The following is a 24,178-nucleotide window of genomic DNA, read 5'->3' as shown; positions in this document are numbered from 1 at the left end:
CATTCTCTGGACTCCCTTACAGAACATTTCTTTAAAAGGTATGTAATTTGTGTCAAGGCTGGCGGATATTGTGTCTCCCTTTTAATGTATAGTATTTTCCTTTATTGAATATCGACAGAAATGAGCAGATCTGATAGCACGTGTTTAAACAGTGGGTTTCTGGCATGTCCGAGTTTCACCTTGTACAGTTTTCCTGAATTATACATCTTATGATTCAAATAGTAAAAAAGGCCTACCAGCGAGAGATAAAATACTTGTTAAAAGGCAGAAGATAAAAACTGCAACAAGTTAAAACAAATACAGTAAAATACTGATCGACAGCGGGAAAAAAACACTAGTCTTGTAAATCGCATAGAAGAAAAACGCAGACGTTTCGGGTACAAGCCTACGTCAGTACTAAAACTCCCTGTGAAAACATGGAAACTCAAAAGATTACAACAGCCAATACATTAAAATATGTATTCATTCCAGCTGGCACCAGCCGGAATGAATACATATTTTAATGCATTTGACCGGTCTCTTGCTTGATTGGCTGTTTTAATCTTTTGTGTTTCCACGTTTTCATAGCGAGTTTTTAGTACTGACGAAGGTTTGCACCCGAAACGTCTGTTTTTTTTATTTTCTGCGATTTACAAGTGTTTTATTTCCCGCTTGTCTGTTAGTATTTTACTGTATTTGCTTTAACTTGTTGCAGTTTTTATCCTCTGCCTGTTAACAAGTATTTTATCACTCGCTGGTCGGCCAGTTATTTTACTGTATTCACTTTCACTTCCTGCAATTGTATCCCTCTTTTGAGGTCTTTTGTTTTTTTTAATCAAATAACTGTGTACATCAGAACATCAACTCCCTTATGTACAACACTGTCATTAATATGCCTTGGAGATTAAAGCTATCAATTTTAGGAAACATTCATATTGCTATTAAAGTAATTGCTTTTAGACAAATGATGAAGAGGGTTATTGAAGAGGTAAACCCAATATTTACTGTTGACAAGATATTCTTTGATTAAAAGAACTTGAAAAAATATTGTAATGAAATAATGCAACATTGTTAGAAATAAAATCTGACGCAGGAGAGAGAACTGATGGCAAAGACATGTGTTAAAACAATAAACCGGCTCCCACAACATGCTGACCCATTTACAGTTAGAGATAATTTAAGTTTGCAAATAACAACGTACATAATGTAACTGTAAGTTAACCATACAAGAAAGAAAAGTAGGAGATTAAAAATTGTAAAACCGAAGCTTTTCCCCGAAATTTATGTGGGAAAGTTTGTTCAATAGAAAAATGAAGCAGAGCGAAGTGCACCTTTACGTTTCATACTTTTCACTAAATTTTTCAACTTGTTTTATTCCTTTGCCAGGGAATGAGAACCTTGCCTTGAATAGAGTGACCTGTCAAAGTAGTAATTATTCTGGTGGAGAAGCCTTCAGGGCTGTCGATGGTATAAAAAATTCTGATTGGGATGCAGGGTCGTGTGCTTGCACTGATTTTCAGTACGATGCCTGGTGGAAAGTAAACCTTGATCAAATGTACTTGATAACTCGAGTCGATATCACGAATAGACAGGACTGTTGTGGTAAGTACTCAATAAGTGACGATAAAAGATGATTTTGCACTCTATCTCAAAATAGCTAACTTAAATATTCTACTTCAGTGAACTTACTAATGTTTTTGTGTTGCGTCCATTTGATTTCGAATATTATTTCGTTTTTTCATTGTCCCATTGAAATTTCTTCTTCATTGTATCGTGACTGGTGAAACATAACGGAAATGATTCAGTTGACATGGAATTGGAGACAGATACGGAGTAGTTTATCTATGGTTTTGTATTATAGTATCGCTGGAGTATTGTATTTGGGCAACAATTAAGTATAATGATATAAAATAACACATTTATAGGTTTAAATTTTTTTGCAATATATTTTCATTTTCGCATGAAAATGTATTAGTCAGAACCTTGCGATATGGTGATTTTATGGTATTTTTCGCTATCACACTTTCATCACTTGTCCACAATCGCGTTGCATTGTGGACAGCACCGTACTTTGAGGTTTTATAAAAGTACCGTTAAGGATGCATGAGGACACTGGGGCAGCGTATCGTTCGGCGATATTGTGCGGTATTTTCTATAAAACCTATTATTATCACACCTTGACGATTTAGCCAGCGATGCAAACGTATAAAAAATTTGGCATATACGCTTTGCGTCTGTCTAATACTTAATTGGTAAGTTTTGTATAAGTTAAGAGCACACCGAAGCACGCTGGTATACGTCGTAGTATGGCGAGGTCGTCAAAAGCTTTTTGCATGCACAACTTTTCAACGAATGCCAGAGCAAGGCTCATAAGCTTACGTCCCACCAAGCGGGCCATAAGTTGTAGGTATACTAGTTATGCGCCCGTTAACACACGTTACTTGTAAGCTACTCATAAGTCGAAAGAAGTCGATCCGAGGTAATTGTCTAGCGTTCCCAAAAAGGATTTGAATCCAGGAGTACGTTATGAATACGCTATATATACGCCAACAATTGAAAAGTACATCGTCAGTTCAGCAAGTCAGCAATTCAGAGATATTTTAATACGTCGGCACACGCTGGTTCAATCGTCAAGACGTGACAGGGCCCTTACATTCATGACAGCTGCGTCACATGGACTAAGTATTGACGATTTCTTGCAATGTCATCATTTTTTTTCTTCTGCTTTAAAACGTTAGTATGAGACGTTATCTTGGGGGCGCTCCATGATAGCCTGTGAGATACACGTACAGAGAGCATGTTGTATTCTGTCAATCTTCAATTACGCCCCTTGAAACCGTTCAACAGTTCTCTCGTGGAGGCAGCCGCACATGCACAATGCACTGCAAATGGGTACAGGGCTGAAAACGGTAAATGTTACGGAACAAACTTTCCTCAGTTCAATTTAACGTGCGCAAATTTTATTGTCCTTGATGGTAGATATTTAATAACAATAAATAACAATATATTGTCAAACAGCTCAGTTATGTTTTTATATGCCATTGATCGATTAGCAAATGATGTAATTTCGAATATTCAGTAGTTTTGGTAATCCAATTAATGATGTTACGACAGAAAAAGCGTGAAGTCATCGATTTTTCTTTCCAATGAATTTATTAAAACTAATATTTTAGTCTTGGGGGAATTTTAAAAAGTACACAAATTACACATTCTGCTCTTGGCTGGGACAATATCAACTCCAAATTACAGTCTTTTAGGGGGTTGAGTCCAGACAGACACTTATGAGCGAGGAAGTGTCTCCTCCTCTGGTTAAAACTTTGATATAAGTCTGAACAATGCAGAGTTCACAGAGAAAATCCAGCGTGAGTATCTTTAAGTAAACATTTATGCCAGTAAGGTCTTGATGAAAAATTCCAAGGTCTAAAGTTTTCAGTACCGCCCCTGTATTTTTACTGACGCCTAGCATGTAACATATTACAAACTAGTCATTGAGTACATTTTGCATGCCATGAATTACATTCCAGCTAAACGTTTAGAGGGTGCTGTCGTGCGTGTTGGAAATGAAATGACTATCACACACAACAGGATGTGCGATGCTGCAATCAATTCAACTCAAGTTTACCCGAACCCTGTAACTGTTGATTGCAGAGGATTGACAGGACGATTTGTCAGTGTGCAGCTGGAAGGCTACAATAACCACCTGACACTTTGTGAAGTCGAGGTTTATGGACACAAAGGTAAATACGCAGTAATGGTGACGTGCAATATCAATTACAGTGAGAATGCGCAAGGACGATATTAAATAATAACACTTGATAGCGGGGCAATATCACAATTTGTTGCCTGTCCAAGGGATGGTGCTCATGAAGGGAATATTGACCGTGAGGATGCCCTCGCCTTCGGCTCGGGCACCGTCAATATTCCCATCATAAGCACCATCCCTTGGGCAGGTAACAAATATTGCCCTCGCTATCATGTGTTATTTAATTACACCAAAGATTCGTACTAAATAACGACACTCACACAATCAAAGTGAATTAAAATCAATAGTTAATTTAATGGTTATTAAATATTAAATCAAATATCCTACAAGCTAAAAATGAGTGAACTTTTAAACATTTACAACTCAGAAATACTTTAGGAGCATTTTTCTTTTAATTTGAATAGTAGAAAGCAGTTTGAACATTCAACATTTGGGAATTCTTTAATTTCAATCGAAATATAATTATGTAGAAATTAAAATTATTTAATTTGAATATTTCGTTTCCCAAACAATATTTGAAATGTCCAAATCGACAACTACAAAAGGTGAACTCGTTTCAGCATTTACTGTTGCTGTCCAAGGAAAATGTGAAAATTTCCGCCAGTGATAGTAACACCCGCGAAAACTGCAGCAGATTTGGAACATCAGAGAAATGACGGATGATAACGATGTGCGGTTGTGTTGAAGATGGTTAGCAGATGGAGTTAGGACGGATGAACTCTGAGTACACTTTTAGCTGATGGAAACTTGGCCGGTCGTGTCAAATGCAGATGACAACGTTTCCGCCATTTGCTTCTTTTGCTGGATCGATGTATCCCTGACGTAAAAACTGACGCTGACTTCGTTTCGTTGACGGCTAACGCTCATGATATGTCTATTGTTAAAAGCCTGCTTCACTCAGAAGTGTGATCGATGTCGCCCGGATGCTATGATTGGTAGAGCATTGACTCAATTCTGCTGCTGTAGATATGCTTGCCATCATCGTTGACAAGGTGTTCTTGCCGATGGGTTCATTGTCGAACCATACAGCATCCTCGGTGATGTAGTTATCATGAGTTCTGTGGAATAAGGCTTCACAACGACGATTCATCTTTGAACGGTACATTTGATGGCAAGAACCGGACACAGAGGTGAATTATTGGCATACATCACACCGCCCGATACACCATCGTCGTCGCACTGGTGATTTTTTGTTACTTCGCTACCAACTTTGATTACATATTTATTGCCGCAATCGTCCGTCTTTATCTCGAACTTTTCTGCACGGAGATCTCCCTCCCTACCACGACGTTTTCTGTCCATTTGTTGCTGAAATGATAAAATCTCTTGGTTCAAAAATTCAACGAAGTTGACGACATGGTTTACCGATGCAGTCTCTAGAAACAGCAATATTCAGTATATGTATGCTACTACACTACAACTGAACTAAACTTAGATGAAAAGATGAAAAACATGATGATCATTCTAAGACATTTAATACAGTCACATATTTACACTCTATCGGCTGAACTAATCAAGAATTGAGACTTTTCTATAAATCAAGGAAAACGGAGAATAAGGAAGTACTTGTTGTCATAAAATAGATCAAGAAAAGAAGAAATATTTAGCATGTTGAACTACTTATCATAATAAAATACTTATGATATTACATATTATAACATTCACTAGCCAAGTTTAATTTTGTCGTCTCTGAACAAAACGTACCGGGAATTCTACGTCACGATAACCCATGTCTATTTCATCAATTTTGGTGGATCATTTTTGCATAAATCTTCAATGTACTGTCGGTGTGCACAAAAACATGATGGCCCGTAGTGATCCAATGACCAAAACTTGTGTCCGACGGAAAATTTCGTAATTAGACATAATTATTACAAACTAACAAAGTATATCGACTTAGCGAATTTTGAGTCCTTTTATTTTTACTTTTTGTCGCCAATATAGTTTTTCGAATAGATCCCACCGTGCCTGATCTGTCAACTCACAAGTTCTTTGATGAGGAGGACATACAGTTTTCACTGTGGGCGTGACGTCACATGCAATTTTTGTTCGTGAAAAAAATATTAGGGAAAAATATCTAATGTATTTTTGTAGATTTAATTGACACATGTAAGCTACGAATTCAGCCATATTAGGAATATATGTACAAAATGTTACAGAATACCGTCATTTAAGGTTCCAAGACAAGAAATTGACCTTTAATCTAACGATTCTCTGGTAATTAATAAGCTCAGAAACCCTGTAAATTATACATTTTCTAAAAGTCTAGATATAGGGAAACCTTTTTGGTAACCACAGTGTCACCATTGTTTACATAACTATAACATGACAGGTAATTTGCATAACTTTCAAAAATCGGTTTTGCCTATGTTTTGTCTTAATACGTCTAAATATCTGACTCAAACTTGCTGGAATGCAAGCTGTCACAACGCTCTTTAAAAGAGTCTCTCAGATTTTTATATCTTGCTTAGTTTTTTGGCACAATTTTTAAGAAATTAAATAGGATTAAATTCACCGCTCTGGAAGTTTTTCTGGCATAAATATTGTTTAAGAAGGTTTACAAAAATTCTGAGACATACTTTATAAGATCCTTATGACAGCTTGCACTCACACACACTTCAGCCGCATATCTCAATGCAATGAGACAAAACATAGGGAAAACCGATTTTTGAAAGGTTGTGCTAATTACCTGTCACGTGATAGTTATGTAAATAATGGTGACACTATGGTAACAAAAATGTTCCCTATACCTAGGCTTCCGAAATTATATAATTTACGGGGGTTCTGAGCTTATTAAACACTAGTGAATGTTAGCTTAAAACGTTCAATTTCTTGGAACCTTAATACTTTGGCGCTATTGTTATGACCTGGAAAAGTACGATCGTTTGTCATCACCGTGGATAAATTTGTATCAAACGAAATCAGCAACATGGTTGAGTTGTAAAAGTGGCTTAACATATGTGTTGGCATATTTCTACTTGCATTTTTTTTTTATTTTGTAATTGTCTCGTCCTTATGTATTCTCTCACAGATACTGAAAACCCGTCCATCAGTTGCCCAGCAGATGTTAACACAACTGCAAACATTAGAACTCCTTCAGTGGCTGTAAATTGGTCACTTCCACAAGCAACTGATAATTCAGGGGATGTGAGTCTTTCTAGCAGTAACCACCCTGGAAGTAGCTTCACTATTGGAACAACAGTTGTGTCGTGTGAAGCTATGGACCCATCTGGAAATAAAGCGTCCTGTACCTTTATTGTGAGAGTGAAAGGTATTGTTCTAGTGTATTTCATGTAGAAATGTATTGGATTTTTATTTTAATTATCGTGTGGATGCATAATCTTCTTGATTTTTAAAATTGTCCATTAGCAACAAGTAAAAAGTACAAAGTATTTTGCAGCAACTGAGGATAAAGCATTTTATATGAAACATGATTGAAACTTATTTGGTATAATTTGATGGCGAAGTGATGTCTATTTAATATGCAAATGTAAACTCATCTGATTTTCTTTCTAAGTTACACACTTGTTTTTATGAGTAATATGTAATATCGCAACATTCAGCAATAGGGCACTTAACACTCTGGGAGAATATTTTCTATGCGATGATTTGGGGAGAGTCATTTCATAATAAAAGAGGACGGAATTACTGTTGTCATTTATTTAAAAAAATTCTGAGACATACTTTATAAGATCCTTATGACAGCTTGCACTCACACACACTTCAGCCGCATATCTCAATGCAATGAGACAAAACATAGGGAAAACCGATTTTTGAAAGGTTGTGCTAATTACCTGTCACGTGATAGTTATGTAAATAATGGTGACACTATGGTAACAAAAATGTTCCCCTATACCTAGGCTTTCCGAAATTATATAATTTACGGGGGTTCTCAGCTTATTAAACACTAGTGAATTGTTAGCTTAAAACGTTCAGTTTCTTGGAACCTTAATACTTTGGCGCTATTGTTATGACCTGGAAAAGTACGATCGTTTGTCATCACCGTGGATAATTTGTATCAAACGAAATCAGCAAACATGGTTGAGTTGTAAAAGTGCTTAACATATGTGTTGGCATATTTCTACTTTCATTTTTTTCATACTTTCATTGTCTCGTCTTTATGTATTCTCTCACAGATACTGAAAACCCGTCCATCAGTTGCCCAGCAGATGTTAACACAACTGCAAACATTAGAACTCCTTCAGTGGCTGTAAATTGGTCACTTCCACAAGCAACTGATAATTCAGGGGATGTGAGTCTTTCTTGCAGTAACCACCCTGGAAGTAGCTTCACTATTGGAACGACGGTTGTGTCGTATGAAGCTGTGGACCCATCTGGAAATAAAGCGTCCTGTACCTTTATTGTGAGAGTGAAAGGTATTGTTCTAGTGTATTTCATGTAGAAATGTATTGGATTTTTATTTTAATTATCGTGTGGATGCATAATCTTCTTGATTTTTAAAATTGTCCATTAGCAACAAGTAAACAAGTACAAAGTATTTTGCAGCAACTGAGGGTAAAGCATTATATGAAACATGATTGAAACGTATTTGGTATAATTTGATGGCGAAGTGATGTCTATTTAATATGCAAATGTAAACTCATCTGATTTTCTTTCTAAGTTACACACTTGTTTTTATGAGTAATATGTAATATCGCAACATTCAGCAATAGGGCACTTAACACTCTGGGAGAATATTTTCTATGCGATGATTTGGGGAGAGTCATTTCATAATAATAGAGGACGGAATTACTGTTGTCATTTATTTAGCATCAAATACTATACATACTAAAACATTGTGTTAATATTTAAGGTAGCGGTAAAGGCTATTTTTGCACCAATTTTTTCTCAGAGTTAATGTCAAGTTTCAAGTGTTAGAATCAAAATAATTAGTTCAAATTTTCAGGATAACTCCCTTAGTTAATACTTTCTCCAAAGGATATAAAAATTGTATATTTTTAGCCATGATTTTGAAATATGACACCAATCAATATTAAAATTTAATTTTTCATATTTTTTGTACATATTTGAATTTAATAATAATTGGATAGTATTAATATTACCAAATTAGTTATAAATATGTTGACACTATTAATTGTAAGATTTGTACAGCAGGATTTGTAAATAAAATTTGTTTTTATGATTTTACATGGGTTTACATATCAAAAAATTATTAAAAATTCTTTCAAATTTCAAACTGTGATTTTTCAAAAAAATTTAAATACAGGAAAATCGTGCCATACAAATCTTATCTGTAACCTTGTTAATAGGCTGTAAAAATTCGACGTCCATATCTCATTTCAAAGGTTGGATTAAATTGGTATAAAATTATGTAAGAAAACTTTTATTCTGTCAAAAATGTTGAAAAACAAGCCATATTTGCACTCCTCTTTTGAAGTCACAGAGCAGTCTTTTTGTAAATCTCACTTTTTACACCTCTTTGACACTCAAAGAATCTAAAATGCATTTACAATAGCAGTCACGCATTCTGAATGCAAGCGCTGCCTTGTCAAACTTTCCTGAAAAACAGTAAAAATGACTTTCCCTTTTCAAACATTTTTTTAAAAGCTAGGGGACCTCAACCATAGTTAATACACTAAGGACTCCCCAACTTCCTCTTATTTGGTCAGTTTTTCAAAGTTTCAACGGGCTATAACTCTGCAATGCCTATGACCCCAAATGTCAGGTTTTTTTATTCCACAGAGAATGTTGACCACTTTTATGTTTTAATAGTTTTATTGAAGTTAACAACTGACGCTCTAGCCTTTACCGCCACCTTAAGTAAAATTCTTACACACTTTTTTAATTACAATGAAACAACATCAAAAACTCGAGGAATATTTTGCAACGAAATGTTCTCAAAGACGTGCTAAATGTAAATGTACCTTGGAAAAGAGACCAGTGAGTCAGTGGTTTCCTTCCAATTTTCTTCTTCTTCTTTCTATCTTTCTATAGGCGCTAGTACCCGACTGTGGTTTTCTGTCACCTCTTTAATCGCACTGAATCATTAAATGTACACATTTCATGTTTTGTTTCATCATGTGCGCCTTCACCTCGTTACAAACAACTCGGATATCAACATAGCGAAAGTCACACCTACGATAACCGATGAGAATTCAACGCGGTCGAATGTGTTAATGACGAAGGTATGTAAATATTATGATAGTTTGATCTGTTGCCATAGTTACCTTTCCTCTTTACCGGATGTTCAATACCGGGAAATAACCCATGGGACTATGAAATTTTCAAAGCGATTATTGGAAGACGGGGTTAATGAAACATTTCAATTGTGAGACGAGGAATGAAATTATCGTATATTTTTAAATTTGCTTTTTAAATGGATGGCTGTCACTGTCTAAAGGTCGTACACGTCTCATAAGAGAAAATTTCAACCCCTACTCAAAGTTCCTAAAGGAATTTTCTTGCTGTTTTTAAACAAAATACATCAGGGGACACCGTACAATTTCGATAGTAGAAAGACAAATTTCCCAGTATTAGATGATATTTGAAATTCAAAATGGACGCCATCCCTGAGTTATCTCTGTGAGAGAAAAACAAATTCCTGATATTCACAAAGCTAACATGGAAAACTTAATTTACCCCTCAAGCTTAAAATAACCTCAACAAGTAGTAAGTGAACAGAATATTGTAAAAGTTTGGGAATACGAATATCGTCCACGAGGCCCATTCTACCGTAAGTTAGCCTGGTCTATCTGGTCTATCTAGTCTATCTGCGGTTCTGTCTGCTGCCTCTCCGCTAGGCGACTGATGCCGTATGTTGTGGGTTCGAACCCGATTGAAACTAGCCATATTTTCTACCCTGGGTTGTCCCCGAGACTACTCGTTCGCCCAGTTATAGCGTTGTATTCATTGCTTCGCTTCGATAAAGTTTGTTTTGTTTGTGCGATGTGTGATAGAGAGCGTATGTACGTGAGTGCTTCACGAACTCTACAACGTGTGGAGCGGTCGCAGCCAAAAAAAGTAACAACTTAGTCGGCTATTGAACCACTATTTTTGAGAATGGGGATTTAGCCGTGCGGTTCTGTCTGCTGCCTCTCCGCTAGGCGACTGATGCCGTATGTTGTGGGTTCGAACCCGATTGAAAACTAGCGTATTTTCTACCCTGGATTGATAGTTCTGCTGGTGGACAGAATTGTCCCCGAGACTACTCGTTCGCCCAGTTATAGCGTTGTATTCATTGCTTCGCTCGATAAAGTTTGTGTGTGCGATGTGTGATAGTGAGCGTACGTGTGTGAGTGCTTCACGAACTCTACAACGTGTGGAGCGGTCGCAGTCAGAAAAATGTAACAACTTAGCCGGCTATTGAACCACTCTTTTTTGAGAGTGGGGATTTAGCCCTGCGGTTCTGTCTGCTGCCTCTCCACTAGGCGACTGATGCCGTATGTTGTGGGTTCGAACCCGATTGAAAACTAGCCGTATATTAAAATATTGTACATGCTCACATCGTGACACTTTTGTTTGACAGATAATTTGGCATTTGGAAGAATTGTCTGAGGTGATTGATGGGCTTGGCAGTGTTGTCGTATCATCCGAAGAAAGTCAGTCAATAGCCCGAGGTGAGTAAAATTAAAAGATAATACTGAACCAGAAGGCCAATGACATATAGAGAGACGCCAACACAGCCATTCTCTCACAGATATTTTACAGGTCATGGATGGAAGCATATCGGCAGTGACGCATGCAATCCCATCGGATGAAAACAGCAACAGAAACCGGGATCAGTTAACTAAATCGTTGCTCAATGCAGGCGACAAACTATCGAAGTTTGTCCTTCGCAACACAGAACCTGGTTCTGGCCCTATTGTGCTAGATACACGGTTTATTCTACTGCGTTTGGAAAGCAACCTGGTCAATAATCTTACAAACTCTTCATAATACTGGGGAACGGCAATGGCTTTACTATACCAGCAGCAGACAAGATTTTTCTGTCTCACCATTCGAAAACATCAACATGATTGTGAGTACTGTCCATTTCGTTTTTAGGAGTATTTGCTGGATAAGTAATGTGTTGATTTATAGTTCATGTACACGTTAAGTTTAAGATTGAGCATCAACGTAATTGCCAATGAGTAACTTGTAAGTAATAATTGAAATTCATACGCGATAATGGTATTGTATACCGATAAATTTACAAAAAATTGATATATGATACAAATATGGATAAACGTGTGTCTGAAATCAAGTTAAAACTGTCATGGTTTGTTGGATAGTCCATCCAAAATAGAAGGAAAGTTAAGAATAAGTTCTACAAGGTCACAATAATTCTTGTCAAAAAATTACTTGAATTCTGATTTTCTTTCAAATGTGTGAAAATTTAAATCGATAACAGACCATATTATAAAATCCATTTTTTATTTATGGTCATTTTATTGAAATACAGTGTACACGATTGAAAAGGCAATTATTTCAAGCACGGATCGACAGCAGCTTTAATCCAATGAATGATGTGTTGAGTTTAACTTTCTCAGACAGAGATTACAATGAATTTGAAGGTAATAAACTCGTTTTTTATGGCCTATTGGTACAGTTTCAGGGATAGTCTTCTATTTTCGGCAATTGAAAAGATCTTAAAAAATACAAAGACTGGTAATATTGACTTATGGCAATGCTTGTAATTATTTTACGTTGCTTATAAGTATTAATAAATGAAGGAAAATCAAACTTCCTCCTTTTATCAAAGGTGTCTTTGAAAACAAAGATTACCAAATTGTCTTTCGAAACAATGGCAACAATAGCACACGTACAATAATTTTACTTTCTTCTCCGTTTCAAGATGGACCAGGTCATTTATCCGACATTCAAACAAATTATTTATAAAGCTGAGATCATATATGTGTTGAACTCTCCACAACCCCATGTCCCAGGCTAGAATTTATGAGTGCATTCATTTACTAACATGGTTGCGTTGTTTACTTAAATGGGAACGATGTTACCATTTAGTAAACATTGTACACTTCGATTCACTATTTAAACATTGCATACTTGTTATAATAGTTCATTTTGTCCGTATTTCCTGATCAGTTAATAACACTCAGGACAAGATAGTAATAATGCTTGGTACAGACGCTCCCCCAGCTGAAGTGCAGGTCTAATACCGGGTATCTACCTTGACTTCAGAATGTTACTTACTTTGGCTTTGCTATTCAGGTAAGCAAGAGAGTAGAAATAAACTCTTATAGATGAAGTGGTTCTTTGGAAGACGTTAAGAAAATTTAAAGGACACTTTACACTCATTTCTGGCTTTTATACGACATCAGTGTACAAAATCGCAAAAATGTTTCTCTAGGACGTAGCGTGTTATACCTCGTTTATCAGAGAATAGGTTGGGCTACTACGTTTTGCTGTTCACTCTTAAAGTATTCGGCGTTTTTGCAATCACGATGAACTGTCGTATCTAATGTCGAACGAACATTATTTTTTGTGTCCATTTGAAAGCACTGTATCAATGAAATCATGATGTATGCGTAATAGAGACAGGCATGTGTTTCTGTAACAGTTTTAACTTTTGTAACAAATCAAGAAAAAGAGAGTCTACTTTACAACATCATTCAAAATGGATGTTAAACTGTGTTTTTCAGAATGTCTTGTTCATTTGTGTCCTGTTCATCAGACGTATTTTCCCAGTCCGAAATACACCATATAGCCTTTATTTAGAAATGTTGTGACTCCATATTTTTTATGCAGATACAACAGCTGTTTCACGCAGTCATCATCTGGGCTGAGAACTCTCAAGCTGTGTTTGGAAATACTACGGCTTATGTATTCAATAAGCGGCCAAATTGCACTGACAGTTGTCGTGGCTACCAATTTTCTGTTGTCGTTACGTTCCATGGCGATTATTCTACGATCTTCATACCAGAGCACTACTTTCTCAGATCTGGGGAGTATTATGTGACCTTTACGATTCCAAAGAGTAAGTATTCTAACTTTGAATAAATCTCGTATTGCGGTCGTATGACGGTCGCATCGAATTTGTGTCCATGTCATTTGAATGTGTGTCCATTTCATTTGAATGACATCGGAATGTGTACTTCACGTCATTGGAATGCGTGCCAATTTGATTGGAATGTATGTCCATTTGATGGGAATGTGGTAATTTACTGTTAATTATTTTCTCTTTAAATTTCGGTTATTTAGACGATGATATTACATTGTTGGTGAGTGTAAAGCGAGCAATGTGCAGTTACCTAAGTAATCAGCATGAAACATGGAGGAGTGACGGATGTCAGGTAAATATGTTAAAGAGGAATGTCTTTCTTTTTGTTTATTGTAATCGTGGAAGTACTAATTGTAAGCAGTTCATCAGGAAGACGGAATGTATGAAAGCGACAGCCAATACAATGGTATGTGTAGATAAAATCAATCGTAATTGATTAAACTGACAAAGCCACATTGTTTAAGAGTGAATACCAAAGCGAATACTATTCCCTTAAACAGACGAAGATAGACTGTCAATAAACATCACACAATGTCTTAGAGAAACACTTTTTCTTGTAGATTTTGGACACTCACATAGTATAACCACTAGCAATCGGTGCGAAATGCTCTAAAAACATTCTTCACCATATTCTAAATCACCGCTTTATCTATAGCACTTTATTTATTCAGAAATAAAAAAATCTAGATAATTCAACTCATGTATTTTTATTTTACAGGTATCCCCGGCATCGAACATCACTTCTACTCTGTGCCTGTGCAATCATCTAACTGCGTTCACTCAGACACTAATCAGCGGGGAAATTTCTTCCTACGCTTCTGTTTAATTTGAGGAATGCCACGGGATGTTACACTAAGTTTTGTCGATGACATGTCTTATTCGACTTGTTTGTAAATAATTTTTATGACTAATTTTGCAGCAACTGGTAAAATATGGCCACAAGATAGGATGACGCCGTATCGGCCATATGTCGCGTAAAGCATCGTTTATCATGCACGCATACATTGGTAAATATCATCTTCGTTTTGACCCTTCGAAATGAGTGGCGTATCGTAATCGAAAGCCGTAAAGCTAGCTTGTATCTCGAGGGAATTCTCAGTATGTGGGTTAAGAAAAAGGTGATGGCGACAGTGCCACTTAATTAATGTAATTGCAGAGCTGGTCCGAACCACTATATGAGGGGTGAGAGAAGCATTACGCATGAACAATATGACTATTATATTATGAAAAGTTATCAACGTAAGATTTCGCATTTCCGAGGGATTTTCACATTATATAGCGTTCGACAATGAGAACAAACCGCAGGACAGAATACCCTCTCACAACGTTGACATAAGTGATGCTTGTATGCTAGCTGGTTTGTGTGTTGTTCCGCACATGTATCGGTCTGAGACGCTTAACATTTTGGAGTAGGTAGCTATCAAGTTTTAGAAAATTCTGATCGAAAGTTGGCAACAATATATTTCACAGTATATGTATAGACAAAATTTGTTCAAATCTTAAGGTTTTGACCAAGTCATGTGACTTACAGCCAAAATCACATTGGGGTATAAAGAGATATTTCAATTTTAGAACAAAAATCTATTCAAATTAAAGTGCTAGTAGATATTAAGTAGCATTAAAGTTCATGTAACAACCTCTGAATAATTCAAAATTATTAACTTTTCACATTATTTTCCTTCAAAAACAGAAACAAATCGAGCAATATTTTACATTTCAATGATATTTTAAAATATTTAATATTTAATAGATATATTAAAATATATTCAGTTTTTATGGTGTCTGTTATGTTTAGAGATAATTGTTCTTTCAGAATAATAGAGATACGCAAAAAGTTTGAGCTTACAAGTGGAGATGTTCCGTAGTCTCCTATTTTTAAATATGTGGTCTTTGGTTAAAATATCTATTTTGGGTCATGTGACCAGTCTGTCAACATTTATCATATACTATCATTTGTTAAAGTAAAACACGAAAAGTCGTTGACCAAATTTGAGCCAATTCTGACAATATCCCCTGAAAAAATAGAGTCCAGTGTGTTTTTTTACAGTGACCCTTACCATTAATTACTGGTGCGTGCTCTATTCTAGCCGTGTACCATTGCCATGACTTCAAATCAACGGCACATAGGATCATTGGATCATCATTAATAGGCACAAGGTGTTGCTCAGTGGTTTATTTTGATTTGGTTAATAAAGGGAAGGTATTGTAGTGATTCAAGAACAGAGGATAAATCTTAAATGACTTTCTAGTCCATCGAAAATAACGTCACATTTGCTTGAACTTACTCTCACTTTGTGATAAGCTTTCACAACCATAGTGCCCCTTACAGCTTTATAGGGAAAAATCAGTGGCTCTTTGTGCAATTTATTATCTTAGAACAGGACTTGCGCAGCAGAAAGCAGACAAACTTACACAACGTTAGCGACACGTGAAATAAGGATAGTAGATTAACTTCACTCTATCGATGTACTCTTTGAATGGCGCGTTGTCACTAATGCTTATTGGCATACTATGGTACTATAGTGTTTAATGTGTGGGTGCATCATGCTGGCCTTCCCGAAACAGACCTTGCTTTGACTATTTGTTATATACAGGTCATGAAAAATGTTGTCTCTACCTATCTGCAATTTTCTATATTTTTTGTCTGTATTTTTAATCCGTAGTCATAACACCTTCCAATAAACAGCGTAATATAGTTCCTTCGGTATTTACTTTGCTTGTTTCTACAGATGTTCACATTCAGATATTTCAACTTGTACGTTGTGATAAAATAAGCCGTGTTGACTTTAGGAGAGCTTGGCTTTTCAGAAAGTAAAAATGATATTCTGCAGAAAATGCTTTTCTAATAGCTAGCAGTTTTTTGAACTTTGGATTTTAGATACCACGCATTCCAAAATATCTTATGTTTTTATTTATTAAACGTTGGTAGAAAATTGTTCAACAGAAGTGTATTAAGGGAAAAAAATCACTTTTTACCTTTTGCATGAGTACAGTTACCTTATTTAGGTTTTAAAAAGTTGTAATGCTGTCTTGAGTTCACAAAGTTTTATAAAGTATGTAGTTAGTCTTTACATAATTATTCTCAAAATTTGCAAAATGTTTTTTTTGGGTTCAGCAAACATTTGCTGACATATGTCAAAGTATGACACGTTAATGTTCTTTCGTTGCCTAAAACATTTTCATCAATTTTACAACCCACAATGTTACCTTTATTAAGAGGTGTTTGTATCATACAGAGTAGTATATACCGTTGACTTTAAACCTGTTAGGGTTTTAAAAATGTTTACAGGTCATATCTTTTACAATTTCCATACAGCTTGAGCAGACGTATAGAAATTTGCATAATTCAATAGGCTGCAGAGCCTCGTTCTGAATGTAAACAAGCATATGTCGGAATACACGTCGTTCGAGCGACTTGGTCGTGAAAATGGGCTCGAAAACTCACAAATATGATTATTTAATGCGAAATTGAACATGCTATGAGGTAATGTACACTTTTGAGAGTAATTTCATCGTATCTATGCATGATAGAAATAAATACTAATGATAATTGACAACTGAATTCGTACGTTGCAATGATGGTTTATACCTCTCAGCTGTGTGCTATTTTTAGACTGTGACCCGAAACACACTGATACAGGTCTTGAACAAAAATAATACTTGTTGTGTCAAACCACTTGCTATTGAACAACGCTTGTGACAAGTTTCGTGAATTTCTGACAGTGCGCCTATATTTGCGGCATGATTTCATGATGCCATGTATGCGCTGTTAGTGTTACCGTACAAGGCCCATCGTACAGCCCAGTGTACGCGTGTACAGCGTACAACGCTATGGCACTGAAACTCGCCTTTATGCTATCGGACTTCAGTCAACATTGACGAGTTGAAACATGGTATAAACTGAACAGTGATATACTACCCGTTACCAGTGAAAAGGAAAACTGTGACAAATCACGGTCACTCAAATCCACTCTTACAACGATATTATTATCTTGAAAGGCTGAGGGGTCAGTAAAATCAGGCGTGGGAAGTCCGACCACCACATCCTGCATCGACTCCAACAGACATACATACACTGACAGTTGACAATGACCGAATACAAGAGAAGTCGGCCAGTACAGTATGCACCCTATTAGAATATATGCTCCATATTAGTGTTTCTTTTTTTGAAGTCTCACTTAAGGTATATACGAAAGCGATCTAAATGTCATTCATAAGATGAGCGTAATGTTTGCAAACTTCACAGATCACAGTTCAACGCACGTATGATATACACACATTGGGTAAAATTAAAGATGGCGGTGTATCGCGATCGTGGTAGCGAGTTTTGCAGTCTTCGTCATAGTTACACTTGAAGTTCGTTAAAAAGTCATAGGAGATGGCGAAGCAACTTAGTTAAGAGTCATCAAGCCATGAATTTTACTGAAGAAATGGCATAATGTTTGCCTGAACTTTAATACGGTACGCGCGCGATCTGCAGAAACACGGAGGCAGACCGTACATGTTTTGCAGGGTGGACGTGGGAGCTCTTCGACTTTGAGTTGTTTTCTGAATGTTCGTAGTACCCGGTGGTATTAAACCGACAAAATAACAAAACTATGGTAGTAAAAAGTTAAAATTGTTTGGCATATTCAACTGTGAAGAGAATGCGTATGCAATCATATTGCTTTGTTGCGAGTGGCAGACTTCTCCTGGCCGAGTCCCACTGCACTGGCCGAGTTGGTCGGCACCATCGGCGCTGGCGATGGCCGAGTTCGCAACTGCCCGACTTCTCCGGTTACCCAATGGAATATTGGTAGCCAATGCCTACGATTGTAACCCAAGCATCAAATATAAATATAACATAAGTGGATTGACAACAGTAAAATATGTGATATTGTGCAATCTTTGGGCCAAAACAATTTGTAAACGTGAGCAAGGCGTCAGCGGAGTGCAACAAGTTCCTCACTTTAAGCGGCCATCTTGTCTTCTGATGGCGGGACGGTGTACGACCTACGAGGCCAAAGCAGTGATTTGCAGGGCATGAACAAGAATAAAACTAAGTTAGGGGCTTAAATAATGATTAGACTGTCTAACTATGTAAAAATATTCACAAGAATCAGCTGTGCATGTAGTTGCGGCAGCCCAAAAGTAGGCCTATGTTTAGCGAGCCATAGATCGACAATACACACATAGCACCAAAAGTAAGCCGTAGAAGTTGATAAAAATTCATAAGCACAAACTTAACTGCTTTATATGACCATAGAAACGTCTCTGACATCGTTTGTTGGGAAAAAATGGGCTGAAATTGCCCCCCAAAAAACAGGAAAAATCACACTAACGGTCAAGTAGAACAGCGCCCTCATCACTTCCATTGAACGAAATTCCAATATAAATATGCAAATAGGGGTATCTCCGCTCAAGCTGCATAAGTGACAGAAGACTGCAGATATTTAAATCAAATTTGCATTGTAATTTGAATGTTTTGTATGTTTTCTTTGTTGTTCCTTTACTTAATTTGTCATGTAAGACATACTTCTTTCTCGTAGATTTTATTATTCTGATGTTCGGTAATCTGGTTATTGGACGTTGGAATCTGTTTTTTCATATACGTAAAGCGAATTTCCTACACTTACATATGCACAGGCTTATATAGGAATTTTCACAATAAAACGACTCAAAGAATACAATTCTTATGTGATGGAGGATTCATGTATTGACAATTACAGTGCTGAGGTAACGTCTCTTGAATGCAATCGTTTGGTGACGCTATGTATTGTAATTTAGGAGCTTGATTTAAACACAAGGATTAACCAATCCGTTTATTTTCCTCAAGAAGGGATGTCATCATGTGTGAACGTATAGCAAGGCATGTCAGTAAAAAGTGGCATGGATGAACATGAGTTCACTGATATCAATAATTCACCCTTACGACGAGAAAGAGCATGATTCATTACCTATTCTTTGTGGCTGAGAGCAAACCCTTGAGATTGAAAATATATAATTGAAGTTATTTATTTATTACAAGGTACCTTGTTTACTTAAATGTTTATTTATATGTAGCATTCATGAATTGTATGTGTAGCATATCATTGTTTCAAATATAACTTCAGTACAAAGACGATCTCCTATTGTCTGTGTAGTATGGTGACATGCTCTCTCTAAATGAACATGTATCTCCTATAATATGAAATGTTCACGCAAATGCGCAAACGGCATTTATCAGGCCCTAATATTATATCTAAATTATAATTATATTTTCCTGTTTGTTTTATTGATTCTCTCTGATTAACCTACTCTACCAAAATATTCAATACCTTAATCTTACAAACTAGGGTCCACTTTTATTCGAACTTAAACTGTAGTTTCACTGTAGACGCTCGTCATAATTCATATTGTTTAACTTGATTATATTTATGTATGAGAAAATTATTGTTATAACGACTTTACCGTACACAATTCACAGTGGTCCAAAATTGCAATGTAATGAAAGGACATGTGTGCTTTTCAGATTGACCTTTTCAGATATAACTGTTTCGAACACTTAAAATACTTTTTTTTCTTTTTGGCGCCCTCGTGTGACTGTCGAGGTTATTCCCACTACGCTATCACAAGTAAAGGAAGAGACATGATATTATAACATTGTTTATTTGAGTATCGCCATAACACACTCATGGATATTCACTTTGCAATGTATGCCGACTCTTATTTCAAAGTATGGGTTTCCTCAATCTTTTTCGCATAGTTCTGATGACATCAAGTTTTCGCATTTTGCGTACTTTTACCTTCCGTAATCCACAGGTTTTGTATTTGACGTGATGGCAGACTGTCTAGTCGATTAAAAAGTACACAGACATTGAAAGTGTTACAAATTCAACTAAATCAATGGGCAAGAAATCCCCCAACTTTAGTGTAAATTAGAGTTTCAAAACATCGAGTGACAACAGTTTAGAGAATTTCGGGTAAGATCAAAAATTCTGACTATCTACAATGGCATTGAAAATTGTAGATAAATTGTGGAGATGGCGATACTCAGTCAAGTGCTCTAGAGTCTCCTGTGTAAGAGTAATATACTGTGAAAGTGTACCGCGAGACAAGAAAGACTAAAAAATTATTTGTCAAGATCTGCATCAGCAGGAGATATGAGATTTTCGACGACTGTAAAGTTACCATCCAGTGTTACAGGAACGTCACTGTGAACCATGATGCACGATTGATCGGTGTTGCTGGGAATAAAGGGAATTATTCCGTGCGACTGACAGGATGGTAAGGAATAGACCAATTAATATCTAAGGCGGTTGGAAAAATTTTGTGAAAAAGATTTTGAAAGTTTCCCTTTAAAAAATCCAGCAAAAGATTGCAGAAAACAAAAAGGATTGTCAGCAGATATGAACAAAAAATAATGCACGGACAGTCTCTTCTTTTCATTTTTCGTGTGCCCCATTTTATCAATCTTTTTTACTTATGGGCTTGCCCTTCGGGCACACAATTTTTATTATACCCCTGAAGGTATGCGCCCTTCGGGCGTCTTATTGTTCATATAATCTTTCTTTCATTTTCGTCTTGGGTAACGACATTTTCATAACATCTGAATACGATGCATTTTATTTCATTAAAGCCCCAATTTGAGTAATATTTTAACCTACACTTATGCAGCTGTTTTACAATAAGTAAGTAGCATTATTCTCTGTGGGCTTCTGCTACAGTTTTACATTCTTACACCTGAAAATACCTTAAAATTCAATAGAGCTTGTGCACTTAGTCTGCAATGGATATCCTGTACCAATTGCTGTTCTTTAAAATGATGTGCCAGGCTTATCATGACTTGTGAACAAAGCATTTCTTGAACATAAAGTGGTTCCCGCACTCATACCAACATAAAACTTTTAATTTCCAACGACTTGAAGCACATTCTTATCTTCGCCATGCAATGTGACGACGGTTTGATAAGGGTGAAAGAGTTTATACCGTAAAATAGATCTACTTAAAATGTCTTCCCAATATGTTTTATGTGTTTTTGGTCTTACAAAGAATGTTATAGGATACACCCGTTAATATCCTAATACACAGTTGCATTCCAAAATGAATAGCCATACCAAGAATTAATTGGAATCAATGTATCACATAATCTTTCGAAAGATCAGAAATCCCAAGCACATCTGTAACGTATATATGAAACTTAGCAAAATACGCAAAATGGCCACCAAAGAACTCCATTGTAAAATTCAAAGTTTACTGTTTCAGGAGAGAGGAACTCCCTCATAACAACCCCAAAGTAATTGGAATAATGTCATTTTAGTTTTCAAAAACGCTCTATGCATTTGCGTCTTTCAAATGTTTAGTCGGTTCTGACACATGTTTTTAGTCTAGTACGTAGAACAAACTGAACCACAATCATTACAGAGACTTTATTCACCTCTTCTCGTGTTCCATACCTTGAGCTAGAAAATATTTTTCAGAATAAAAAATGATGTTTTTGTACAAACCATTCCATACTTTGATGTCACAAGAAATGTATCTGCGCCATACCACTGAGAAACATAACGACAAAGACTATAGTGAGAGGTTTAGTCAAATTTTTCACTTTATTCGGCCTCCCTAAATGTGTCCAGTCCGATCAAGGCTCCAATTTTATGTCTGGAATTTTCAAGAAGTCATGGATCAGCTAGGCATTAAATAGTGTAGATCCTCTGCCTATCACAAAGAAAGTCAGGGTGCTCTCTGTACTTTTGTTTGTCGTGTTCTTTCAAGTTTAACACGATTGGAACTAATTTGGGATAATTGGATTTCATATTTTGCAAATTTCTCAAAAGTGTTAGGTGCTATATAGCTGAATTTTGCAATATCGCAAATTACTCACAAAACAAGTGTGTAATAGAAAAAGAAAAGCAGATGAGATGACATTTGTAGATTCAATCGACATTAATTCACCATCAAAATATCCCAAATTAGTTCCAATCGTGTTTTTCTTTATATAATTCAACTTTCTCTTCATGTGTGATAGGCAGATAAGCATTGGAATGTTTCAAATTGACAAATTTTACGAATGACAAATTAGATTCCAATTTGAACGACTTTATCGCTGAGACATTGCAACCGATAAGACGGCTTTAAAGTGTCAAAATATACAGTCGCCGCCGCTACCTCTGTCTGACCAGTACACAGGTTAAGTCACATCATTATTTCGAACTATTTGACCCATTCTGAATTGAGAGGCTGCATTCAGTTTGAAATCACAAGTATGAATAACAGAATAAAGCCACTAATTTTGTTATTGTTCATAGAGTGACACAATTCATGTCTGAAAAAAACTTAAAATCCTTTACCCCTGACAGCTTTTTCGATTGATAAATAGATTGATTTTACGAATAAGGAGGACGCTGGTGGTGGATACTTATCTACCATACACGACATTTCTCAAATAATATTCCGCTGATGAAAAGTTTGTATTTCCGTTCTACCAGCCACTCATGGGTTGATCGAGAACCTATTTTTATTGACATGTTTATTATTTATGTGGCTGATGTGTTACTTCCATAAAAACAATAATAATGCGCCCAAAATCATTTTAATGGGGAAATCATTTTTTAGGGTTGAAAGTTTTAAAATAGGGTGCGGTGGGGTAGAAGAAACATGCTTTTTAAAATTTTACATTAGGTTGCAATAGTTTTCAAATTCACGATGTCAGGCTAAAGCAGCTTTACCAGAAACATTTCCCGCCAACAAAGATGAATGAATCACTCTCGTGTTCTGTAGTTTCCTGATATAAAGTGTTTCAAAGACTCAACCACGAATTAATGAAAGGTCGTTAAACCCAGCAAACGACAGATTAAAACATGTAATCATAATCAAATTATTATAATTTTTTATATAGCACATTACACATTTAAATATCTCAATGCGCTTTACATTAAAAAGTTGAAAAATAACCGCAATAAAATGATTCAATATAAGCAACAACTTATAAAATCACAGAACGATTAAATAGATCGAAATATACATCTCATGTGCAAAATGACTTAAAATGGTAAGTTTTAACCCTATTTTAACATTATCAAATGACTGAAGAGCACGAAGGTGTGACGGTAAAGAATTTCACAAAAGAGGCGCACAAATTGAAAACGCTCTATCCCCATAGTAAGTGTGGAGCTGTGTGACTCTTGAACATGGAGCCAATGAAGGTAACAAAAGAAAATCTTGTCAGCAGTTGAGTTTGAGACGACAAGTACTTGAGTCGTGTAAACGAACGAATAATCCCGATGAAGCTTAGGTTAGCGTATGCAAATTACGCCTCAATGATACCGTTTGAAATTATTATAACATAGCTATAAATTAACTTTTTTCACTAAAATCTTTTTGCTCAAATAATGAAAGCCACATTCCATGTAAAAACTACGAGGTCGAGGCCTCTTACAATTGAAACACAAATGAATGTTTGTAAAGAGGCCGTCCTTGGGGCGTATTTACAATTTTCACTTTGCTTGGCAGCCTCATCAATC

General features: G+C 36.2%; 1 long non-coding RNA gene across 1 annotated transcript; it reads left to right on the top strand.

Annotated features, from left to right (window-relative positions):
• Positions 1-13,497: 13,497 nt before the first annotated feature.
• LOC139125374 (uncharacterized) lies at positions 13,498-14,640 on the top strand. Its single transcript, XR_011550212.1, has 3 exons — positions 13,498-13,676; positions 13,901-13,992; positions 14,419-14,640. It is a non-coding gene; the product is annotated as an uncharacterized lncRNA (long non-coding RNA).
• Positions 14,641-24,178: the final 9,538 nt, after the last annotated feature.

The sequence above is a fragment of the Ptychodera flava genome (assembly GCF_041260155.1).
Source record: "Ptychodera flava strain L36383 chromosome 3 unlocalized genomic scaffold, AS_Pfla_20210202 Scaffold_25__1_contigs__length_14229661_pilon, whole genome shotgun sequence".
Taxonomy (NCBI): Eukaryota; Metazoa; Hemichordata; class Enteropneusta; family Ptychoderidae; genus Ptychodera; species Ptychodera flava.
Note: the sequence above shows the minus strand (reverse complement) of the source record. Positions and strands in the feature narration are given on the sequence as shown.